Genomic DNA, 11,564 nt, shown 5'->3' on the forward strand with positions numbered 1-11,564 from the left:
GGTTTATTGAAAGAGCATGGCAGCCGGAAGGCTGAAAATACACAGTTATATAATTGGGAAATGGGTAACTGATTGACAAATAATATATAAGTAACGTATGTGATACAAATATGATATATAATAACTGGGTAGGGATAAGGTTATACAGTACTACGGGGCATTTCAACATAGTGACAGTGCACAAAGGTAAGATTGGTTGGGAGTGAATACACTGGTTGACTCCTAGTTTTTGATAATTTTTACAATGGTTGGGACTGGGCCGTTCTTATAGCGTTCAGTACGTGCTCGTATGGACTGGATGCGGCTGTGGTGTCGAACAGCAATTCGAGGACGAGGGATCTCGGGTGGAAGTAGGAGCCGGTGTCGAGGATGGTGCAGAAGCGTCTCACTAAATTTTCAGATGAGGTCGTGGTGATGGTCAGAGAGAGCCGAGAGGGTCAGTGTGGTGGTAGAGTGGTACCGCTCTTGCTTTCACAAGCGAGATGTCACGGGTTCGATTCCCGGGCCGGTGGAAGTTGTTTGGACATACTTCCTAGCCCCCATTAGTCCCTGTTCACCTAGCAGTAAAGTAGGTACCTGGTGTAAATCGAAAGTTGCGAATTCGTATTCAGGGACAAGTTGTTGGAGCTTCCAATAACTTGATGACATAAAAACAATTGACTCTTCAGGCTTCTATGCCCTTGACTCTTCAGGCTTCTACGCCCTTAACTCATGAGACATAAAGGCAAGCATGAACTTAGCATGCCTCCCTGTTGGGCGCTGTAAACGCTTCTGCGCTTCACCTTACACAAGGATGTAGGGGAGTGCCCAATAAAAAAAAAATAAAAAAAGTCATTAAGGAAGTCTGTAAGCCATGGTATAAGACTTCTTCGAAACCCAAGGTTGATAGCTTTGTTGATGATTAAATTGTGGCCGACTAGGTCAAATGCTTTGGTGAAGTCAATGAAGGCGACAGCCACACATCTTTCGTTTTTCCAGATGGTGGTATATGTAATCGAGAAAGCTGACAAGACAGTGAGTGGTGGAGGAAGTTTTCATATTGTCAAATTGCTGAGGATCTATAGCGCCTGTAATATCAGCATAAACCAAGCCCAGTCAAACACGAAACTTTCACAGATTAAGCTGGGTGTTGGGGTGATGGCAATGGGTCGTAGTTCATTTAAGAATAGTGGGATCGTTGACTTGAGTACTGGTGAATTTTCTGAGGTCTTCCAGTCAGTTGGGCATCTTGCTTGGCTGAGGGAATCATTGATGGTGGAGCAGAGGGGTTTAGCTATAGTTCCGGGGAAAACTCCTTGTAGAGTTTCAGTGATATGCCAATGGAGGTGGTGGGGCGCTTTAGCTTCAATTAGTCCAGGCGTTTTGCTACTTAAAATTCTTCCACTAAGTCAGTGGTAGGTAAGCAGGGGAGCGTCTGGCATATAGTTTCGAAATGGTTGTTTGATTGCTCAGCTGCATCACCATTAGTGAGATGGGTAAGGAAGGGGAGGGGGTGTGTCTTATTGTTTAGTCCACAGAGTTCTTTAAGCTTACCTTACCACTGACTGATGTTGGTCTGCTTCAGGTGCTGCAACTTGGTTGGGTAGTGTGTGTGTGTGTGTGTGTGTGTGTGTGTGTGTGTGTGTGTGTGTGTGTGAGAGAGAGAGAGAGAGCTGATGTCTACCAGTCCCCCAGGTCTTGACTCGGGGTGAGGGAGGTACTGAGACAGCAGGGAGAGACACAAGGATAACCACAAAAGTCGCTGATACAGAATAAACTGTGTTATATTTTATCACGTGTTACGGTATTTGCTAGTTTATAAAACACATCTAACTGGATTCAAAGTGACAGGGTATCAATAGAAGCTAGTTTTCTAAAACGTGTTATTAATTAGATTAATATTAAATTATATTATCAATACTTAACTAAGCTAATTGGTGTCGGGACCGTCTGGTAACACTTACACAAGGAATCTGAATGATTAATACTCAGTCGTGTTGACCTGATTTGTCGAGTCCAGTGGATATACAGCCACCACCTGCCGGGAGACGCCACCTTCACTCTACACCTGCATCAAGACCTAACCTGACTTGTTCAGAATTCATTAAGCCGACTGTTGTCCTCAGTCAAACTCACAGCTTTTAACAAACTCCCTAAGGTACTTTACACTATAATTGGTCCCCCCACTGTATTTTGGGGTTGAGACCAAAATTCCTTGTGGTAACTGGCACCCTCGTCTTTAGTGCTCATTATCGCGTGTACCAGTGATGGTTAAGTTATTGCTGACCGAAATTTAGTTGCAACAGTTTCCTATAAACAGGGACCACACGGGAGTCTTGGCGAGAGAGAGAGAGAGAGAGAGAGAGAGAGAGAGAGAGAGAGAGAGAGAGAGAGAGTTTGCCCTGACGTGTGTAGTGTCAGGGAGAGAGAGAACGTCAGCAGGAGGGGACACAGGCGGTAGTTATTATTCCTCTCTTGACATTATTGCCATCAATCGTCTGTTTGTTCAAAGGCTGAGTTATGACAGCTTATATATTACTGTTGTGCGCGCGCGCGTGTATATATGTGTGTGTGTGTGTATGTATGGCTGTGTGGGGGTTTATGTGTTTGTTTGTTTGTTTACGGATGTGTTCTACTAATAATATTTTTGCATGTTTATAATGATACTAATGTGTGTGTTTTACTATAAATAAAGCATGTACGAGGGGCGTGTGTACGTATATACAGTATGTGTGTGTGTGTGTGTGTGTGTGTGTGTGTGTGTGTGTGTGTCAACAAAGATCAAATGACTTATAATACCAGGAACAAACAACTCAAAGGTTGACTTACGTATTAATGCACCGTCAGAAGATTAAGACATGACAGCCGACATGCCTCCTTAATCATCCTCAACAATTCTCTCTAAATCACTGTAATTTTGTCTTAATTACCTTCAATAACTCTTGTCTTAATCATTATGAATCATTATCTTAATTACCTTTATTATTTTTATTATTATTATTATTATTATTATTATTATTATTTTTATTATTATTATTATTATTATTATTATTATTATTAATATTATTATTATTATTATTATTGCTTCGCAGCTTCAGCTAGTCAGATACGTTCTCTCATGTGCAGTTAAGAGGTAATAATTATCAATTACATAAAACCTGGGAAATTCTCTTGCTTTTCGACAGTAAAATCCTCAGCTTTTAACCTCGGGGAGACAGAAATATTCTTTTTACGGAAATAAAACCCTTTATATAAATCTAATTTACTGGAGGAAAGTGGAAAGTGCAAATTCATGCCTCCTGGTGACCTTAAACTCTGACACTGTGACCCTAACATCATACCAGATCAAGTCTAGGGGTTGTGGAGGATGGGTAGGGATGTAGCGTGGGGGGATGGGGGGAGGCAGAGTAACTTAGACAGTATTGAGGGATATAGTTTTAGTGTTATTGCCATGACTGTAGAGAGCTCACTTTACTGTCTCAGACTTAAAAGAAATTGAATCCCAGGTGTGACATTACAACAGTGTATGTGTGTGTGTGTGTGTGTGTGTGTGTGTGTGTGTGTGTGTGTGTGTGTGTGTGTGTGTGTGTGGGTGTGTGTGTGTGTGTGTGGCAGCTCTGAGTTATTGTGAAATTTATTGGCTGAGTTGTAATACCACACTTGTTATAATTTGTCATGACATTATTTATTACGTGTTGTAGCTTATATTTATGACTATTTTTATGAACTTGTGGAAAAATAAGACGAAAGAGACAACTGAATTATGATATCAAAATAGAATATAATTGTATACTAACATAACATAACATAACATACCATAACATAACATAACATAACATAACATAACATAACATAACATAACAACATCCAGGTAACACAACACACACCTGCTACACTCCACACCTGACACAACATTACCAATAACCTCAAGAGTTTTATTTCTTATGATTTTTAATGGTTGATGGACTAGTGTAATTATTAACTTTGTTACGCGCTTAAAGACCTTAGTTGTTGAAGTGCGGTAATAATATTTTAAACATCAACAACACAGCTTTACCAGACACTACCAGACAACACAACACTACCAGACAACACAACACTACCAGACACTACCAGACATACAGCCACCACCAGACAACACAACACTACCAGACACTACCAGACAACACAACACTACCCTACACTACCAGACAACACAACACTACCCGACACTACCAGACAACACAACACTACCAGACATACAGACACTCCAGAGAAAACATCACTGCTAGACTGCCAGACACTGCTAGACCTAAATCAGTACTGGGTAGTTATATACACAAACCAACCAATTAAACTGGGTATACAGATCCACAATGGAAACGTGGACAAGATAAACTGATAGTCAATATTAGGAAGTGGAACACTAGAGACTCTTATTGTTCAAATATATCTTCAGAGGCAACTGAAGATGTCTTGAAATAATGACGAAAGATAAAGGTGCTCTAGTGTTTCTTTTTCCTGTGAATTATACGAAAGCGCTTGGGGAACTTCTGTGTTTTTCTTTTCTTTTCCTTGTGGTTATCAGTATATACCTGGATCACGTGCAACTACAGTGATTTATTTATATATATATATATATATATATATATATATATATATATATATATATATATATATATATATATATATATATATATCTTTAAGTTCACTGTACGGGAGATAACATAGTACCATAATACCCCTCCAGCCACCGTACGGTGTACTGTACGTCAGGTATAAACATTGCGAGTGTTTCCTTCTTGCGTAATACCGACGGTGTACTTGACCTCTGACTTAAAAATATCTCTAGGATTTGTCACGGGAAAATCACTGTTGCTTTTACCCGTCTCGGTTTATGTCACCTACGAACTTGCTGACAAAAGGCACAGACGACAATAAACGGAGGAACTAAGGAAGAATCTATGAAAACAAAAGAGGAAAGAGATGTAAAGAAAATAAAGAGAACATGTAAGAATGGTAAAAATACATGGCCACAAACATGTCTTTCAACTTGGGAATGTTTTCAGGGGGTCGAGCTGAGGTTTAAATTTGGCGCCAGAAACCGTGTTTGAGAATGACTCCTGGAATGTGTCCAGGACCTCCACACTCTGGGTACGTGACGTTGCCTCCTTAATAACTTACTCCCGGCTCACTCTGTCAGGGCTACACGGACAAAATCCTTCTGGACAAATTTCAACTGGATAAAGTTTCACTGGATGAAATTTTGTCGGATAAAGTTTTGCTGAATAAAGTTTCAACGGATAGTTTCCTTGGATAAAGTCGTTGGATAAAGCCTCACTGGATAAAATCCCTCTCGACAAAATATCATTGACAAAACCCCTTTAGCCCCACTAGCTAAATTTTGTTTGGATAAAATTCCTTTGGACAAAACCCACCGGATTAAGCCGACCGGACAAAACCTATCTTACCAAAAATCATAAATTTTTCTTTGTAATAGAAAGAGAGTCACACGTTCAGTCACATCAACACACAAGGGTCAAATCACCCGCGCCAAACTCTCAGGCAAACACAGCCAGCGTTCCCATCGATCAGCGACTAATTCTCTTACAGCTTTATTATGCCTGACTGGAGGGAACACACAGCTGCTTCACGTAGTTACGTTTGCAGGCGGCGGACACACATGTGACCGATCGAGCCAGTGGAAACATGTGGACTTGTAGTGACGGAATCGCTATGGCCAATAGGAGGGAGGGTATATCTGGTAGTGACATAATCGAATTGGCCAATAGGAGGTTATCGAGTAGTAGTAGTGACGTCATCGAGCGGGCCAATAAGAGGTAATGGAATAATAGTAGTGGCGTAATTAAACTAACCAATAGAAATGTGTTACCTGGTAGTGACGTCGCTAAACTAGCCAATAAGAGCATAGGTAGAAGCTGTGACGTGGTCATTATACGCAATAGGAGCATTTGTGTTAGTATGACGGAATGTACCAACAACGGCGCAACCATACTAACAAATACAGTAATGAGAAGTAGATTAGCAGTGACGTATTCAAGATGACCAATAGAAGGGCGTGGATAAGTAATGACGCTATCAAACTGTACCACCAGGCGCTTTAACCCTTTCACAGCGGGAGGTTACCCTAAGCTGAATAAAATCGTCTGGCGGTGGCCAGAATAAAATGACAAGTGCGTGACATTCGGTAAAAGGATTAACAGACTATCCAATAGAAACGTCTGTACCTTTCCATTCAGCCACGAAAGACAACAAAAGGAGACGTTATATCAGTATTATGTGTGTGTGGAGCATCACTGCCTGCCTGACCATATGACTCATGACTAAGATACGGAACAAAAGGAACTGCAAGAACTGAGTTACAGATGAGAGAGAGAGAGAGAGAGAGAGAGAGAGAGAGAGAGAGAGCCTGACAGACGTACAATTCACCAAACTTTAGTTGATCAAATTATTAGACATAATTCATGAGGTAATTGGCAATGAACTAACTTGTGGCAAGCCAACAATCGCTGATTACCTAGTGTGTGTGTGTGTATGTGTGTGTGTGTGTGTGTGTGTGTGTGTGTGTGTTTCAAAAGTTTTGAAGATAGAGAGCTGAAATTTGGTAAGGAGGTGCGGATGGCCCAAGGAATGGTGATCCACTATCTCCCGTGTACCTCCACCCGGACGGAGCCAAATAACTCAGCTAGTAAACTCGTTAATTAGATATATTGTACACACACAAAATTATCCGTTTAAAGATTCTAGCACTGTACTTGATTCTACTCAAAGGTAAAAAGACAAACTTATGGTATATTCCTACCACACATTTAAAATATAATGAACACATTTACTTTTTCACTTACTGATAATAACTGTATTCCTCCTCAGAGTTGGAATAGATTTTTGTAAATAGTCCACTTTTTCCGGCTATTCTTAATCTTTACAAAACAATCTATGATGGTATTTTCAGGCAGAGATTCCAGCGTCCTTTTTTTTCAATTGCAAGCATTGCAGGGTGATGTAGCCTAGGTTGCCGCTTTGTGCTTCTCAGCCAGGTGTGTAGACATCTTAAAGCACTAAATGAGCGTTCACAGCTGCACTACTGACTGGGATGAAAGCATTACTTACACCAACTCTACTTACAGTTGTAAACATGAGATGGTCCAAGTGATGATACACATCTTTCATGCCAAGATTTTCGCCTTTTTCTGGTCTGAGAATCAGATAACTTTCAGCGACCACGTGTTTTAATTGAATTTTGTTGTGTTTCAAAAGTGGAATTAACTGTTTAACGACAAAAAGTTTGGAGACAGATGCCTGCAGCCAACCATAAGCTTTCCTTGGATGGTCTAATTGGGTTTTAGTGAGTTGTAAGCGGAGTCCCATCCTAGAGGTTAGGCTAGGTAACGTTGGGGCCAATTAAACTGGTCCGGGCATATTAGCACTGGGGCCTATTAGAACTAGTCCTAGGGACCTACAGTTATTGGGGCCTATTAGAACAGGGACAAATAATGACTGGGGTCTATTAGCACAGGAACCTATAATGACTGGGGCCCATTAGGACACAGACCTACAGTATAGTCACTGGGGCCTATTTCACCCACACCCAATAAAAACATCTCGAAACACAGAATCGGACCCCCAAAAAACTTTACCTTCCTCAGGCTACAGTGAAGTCTTCATAAAACTGTAACCAACAATTTTTTTACGATATGACAGTTGAGTGTAAAAAACCCACTACTTGTACACACAATGGGAAGTGTCATCAGCAGGCCTGGAGTGTAACAGTGTGGAGCTATTGGTGATTGTTTTTTGTATTAGTTAAGGGAAAAAAATTTATTGGAACTTTGGGATTTGTCGAATTTTATAAATTGTTTTTCTATCTATCTATCTATCTATCTATCTATCTGTCTATCTATATATCTATCTATCTATCTGTCTATCTATCCATCTATCTGCCTATCTGTCTGTCTGTCTGTCTGTCTGTCTCTGTCTGTCTATCTATATTTGTATTTAATCTCGCTGTCTGTTAATCATAATATAATTAATACGTTAACTCTCTCTCTCTCTCTCTCTCTCTCTCTCTCTCTCTCTCTCTCTTCTGTTTCTTCAAAGTTTTTTTCAACCACAAGTCTCGCATATTTTCTGCCTTAAAAATATTTCTTCACTGAAATTCGTTCCCCCTCCACCTCTTAACAATACGAGGATGTACAGGTTCTGATAATTTAATTGTTAATCTCTCTCTCTCTCTCTCTCTCTCTCTCTCTCAAGTGATTTTGCTATTTATTTTTTTCTCTCTCTCTTTTTCTCTTTCTTTCGCGTGCTTTTTCTCTCTTTATCCCTCCAGCTCACTCTCCGCCTCCCTTTCTCTTTTATTCTATCTCTTTTACTCTAACTTTTCCTTCCCCCCTCTCTCTTTCTCCCTTTCACTCCCCCTTTCTCCCTCTTTCTCACCCATCTTACTCTCTCCTTTTTTTTTCTTTACCTTATACCTCGTTCCCTTTCTCTCCCGCTACCTGACTTCCTCACTTTTCCTGTGTCATTCCTTCTCTCCCAGCTCCTCTCTCACTTCCTCTCTCCTCCCCTTTCCTCTTCTTGTCTCCCCTAACTTTCTCTCCTTTCCCCTTCCTTTTCCCTCTCCTCCGTGTCTCTCTCTCCTCTTCTCACAGTCTCTGTCTCTATACCCCTTCCACCTTTCTCACCCCCCCTTCCCATCTCCCTTTCTTTCCGTCTCCCATCCTTTTTCTCCTCTTCATTCTCTCTTTTCTTTCTCTTTTTTCCTCTCTCCTTCCTCTTCCTATCTCCCATGTCTCTAGCTCCCTCCTTCTCCTTCCCCTCCTCTCCACATCCCCTCCACACACATAAGAACATAGGCATAAGAATGGAGAAACTGCAGCGGGCCTATTGGCCCATACTGAGCAGTCCGTTTACACCCAACCCCTATTGCTCATATGAGCATCAACCTATGTTTGAAGCAATTCAGCGTATTGAGTTAATGATGATATTTGGTAACTTGTTCCATTTATCCACTACTCTGTTTCCAAACCAGTGTTTACACACACACACGTCGCCTAAGATCTCCAATATTCTTTTCGTTTCTCTTCCATTAAAATGTTTGCCTGTTTTTTTTTTTTTTTACTAATTTTACATTTTTACTTTTTTGTGTTTTATTTTTTTATTTTTTTACTATTTATTTGATGTTTATTTTTCTTTGTAAATCTTTTTCTCTCTTCTGAAATAAGTCTTCCTTCCGTCTGTTTTTTTCCACCTGTCTGTCTCTCTATCTCTGTCTTTCTCGCTGTCTGTCTCTGTTTCTGTCTTTCTTATACTGTATACCCTTTCTATCTCCCCGTCGTATTTTTTCTCTTGTATTTTTCTCTTTCTTACTCAATACATTTCATCTGTATCTCTCATCTTATATGTCTCATTCTCTCTCTCTCTCTTACTGCTTACCCTATGTCTCTGTCTGTCTGTCTCTGTCTCGCACGTACCCACTCTTTATTTGTCTATCTCTTACTCCCTCTACATAAGTTTCTCTTTCTCTTTCTATGTACACCATCCTCTCTCTGTCTCTTTCAGTCTGCCTGTCACACACACACACACACACACACACACTTGTAATAAACCAGTGTATTCACTCCCAGTAAATACTACGTCTTGCACTGTCACTATGTTGAAATGCCCTGTAGTTTGAGTTTTTCCCCATCTAGTTATTATATATCTTATTTGTATCACTTATGTTACTTGTATATTATTTGTAATTCGAAACCCATTCCCCAAATATGTAACTGTATATTTTCAGCCTTCTGGCTGCCAAGCTCTTTCAATAAACCGTTAATTATTATTATTACACACTAGTGGGCGCGTTAGTATTATGAATTAGCCTTCCGTGAAAAAATTGTTTGGGTGGCTATAAGAATACACACATCACCCTTGTCCCTCACTTGCAAACTCCTCACCCCAGTTCATCCCTCTCTCCACATCACCCCTCTCCCTCACTTCACACCACCCCCTCTCAGTAACCCCTCACCCTATAAACCCGTCACTCTCATCCCTCACCCCAAATCTCCAATTCTCACCCACCCGCTCCATTATACCCCTCATTTTTCTCCCCCCCCCTTCCTCTGCCCCCCCATACCTACAGTACTGTCCCCCCTCCCCTGAGCTTTTTCTCCAAACTCTCTTCGTGTTCTCTCTCTCTCCCCCACACTTCTCACCTCTCTCCTGACTTCCTCTCTCTCACCCCTACATCATCTTCCTCTCTCAACCACTGCAACATCCACACTCACCTCCGTACACATATGTAAAACAAATGAATCTTGAAGAAGCTGTTGACCACACACACACACACACACACACACACACACATTACTATTACTACTACTACTACTACTTTGTTGTCACTCGGAGTCGAGTATGACGATCATCCAGCTATGAATCAATGATACGAGTTATTAAGGAGGTTGCCTTCGTTGTTGAGCTCTGAGGTGACTAGAGAGGCCGATACGGGACCGGTAGGGTCGTCCCCAAATGTTGCACGTGTGGAGGGCTACATCTAGGGCGGGAGAGGCGGCGGCAGCGTCTTTCCGGCGTTGGCGCTTGTCTGCCTCAGTGTGAAGTCGGGCTAACTCGAAAATATTGACACCTTGTGTGGTGCTTCTCCAAGCGTTACGGTGTGGAGTAATCGTTTCTTAAGTGAAGGGATCGATTTGGCACTTTTTCAAGTTTGTTTTAAGACTATCCTTGAACCTTTTCATTTGCCCGCCAGCGTTATGTTTACGATTCGTTAGGTGACTGTAAAGTAGCTGCTTTGGCAGACTACTGTCGTCCATACGGGTAGCATGGCCAGTCCAACGTAGTTGTTCATGGATAATGGTAGCCTCGATGCTCCTACAGTTGGTGTCAGCGAGAATACTGGCATTTGTTTTCTTGTCTTCCCAGCGAACTCGGAGGATGGAACATAGACTACGTTGGTGAAAGTTTCAAGTGCCTTGAGGTGCCTCCTGTATGTGACCTATGTCTCGCTACCATATAGCAGGATGGGGAGGACCACCGCGCGATTACGTGCAATATTGTGGATAATTTCATCTCCCTACAGATGAAGACACGGTTCCGAAGTCTGCCAAAGGCTTGACATGCACATCTGATCCGATGTTGAATCTCTTCCTCGATGTTCGCGGTGGTGGACAGGTGGAAGCTGAGATACTGAAAATGGGTTACATTAGGAAGGGTAGTACCGATAAGCTGGATGAATGGTGGAGGTGTGGCTGAAACAGGGGCAGGCTGAAAGAGAATCTGAGTCGTAGTTACATTCACCTCAAGGCCAAAGTGTGCATATGCATCCGCATAGGTGTTCAGGATCTCCTGTAGGTCGCGGTTCTGTGTGAGTGACAAGGTCGAGGTCGTCTGCATACTGAAGTTTAGTAATGGAAACTGCCGATACCTTTGTTCCTGCCTGGAGTCGTCTTATGTTGGAAAGACCCTTCATCTGGTACTGGATGTCCATCCCGCTGGCTAAATTGGCACTGGTACGAGTAAGGAAGGCATCCAAGAAAATGAAAATGAGAGTTGGTGCTAGTACACTTCCTTGTTTTACCCCCGTT

This window comes from Homarus americanus, unplaced genomic scaffold (assembly GCF_018991925.1).
Source record: "Homarus americanus isolate GMGI-L3 unplaced genomic scaffold, GMGI_Hamer_2.0 scaffold32583, whole genome shotgun sequence".
Classification (NCBI taxonomy): Eukaryota; Metazoa; Arthropoda; class Malacostraca; order Decapoda; family Nephropidae; genus Homarus; species Homarus americanus.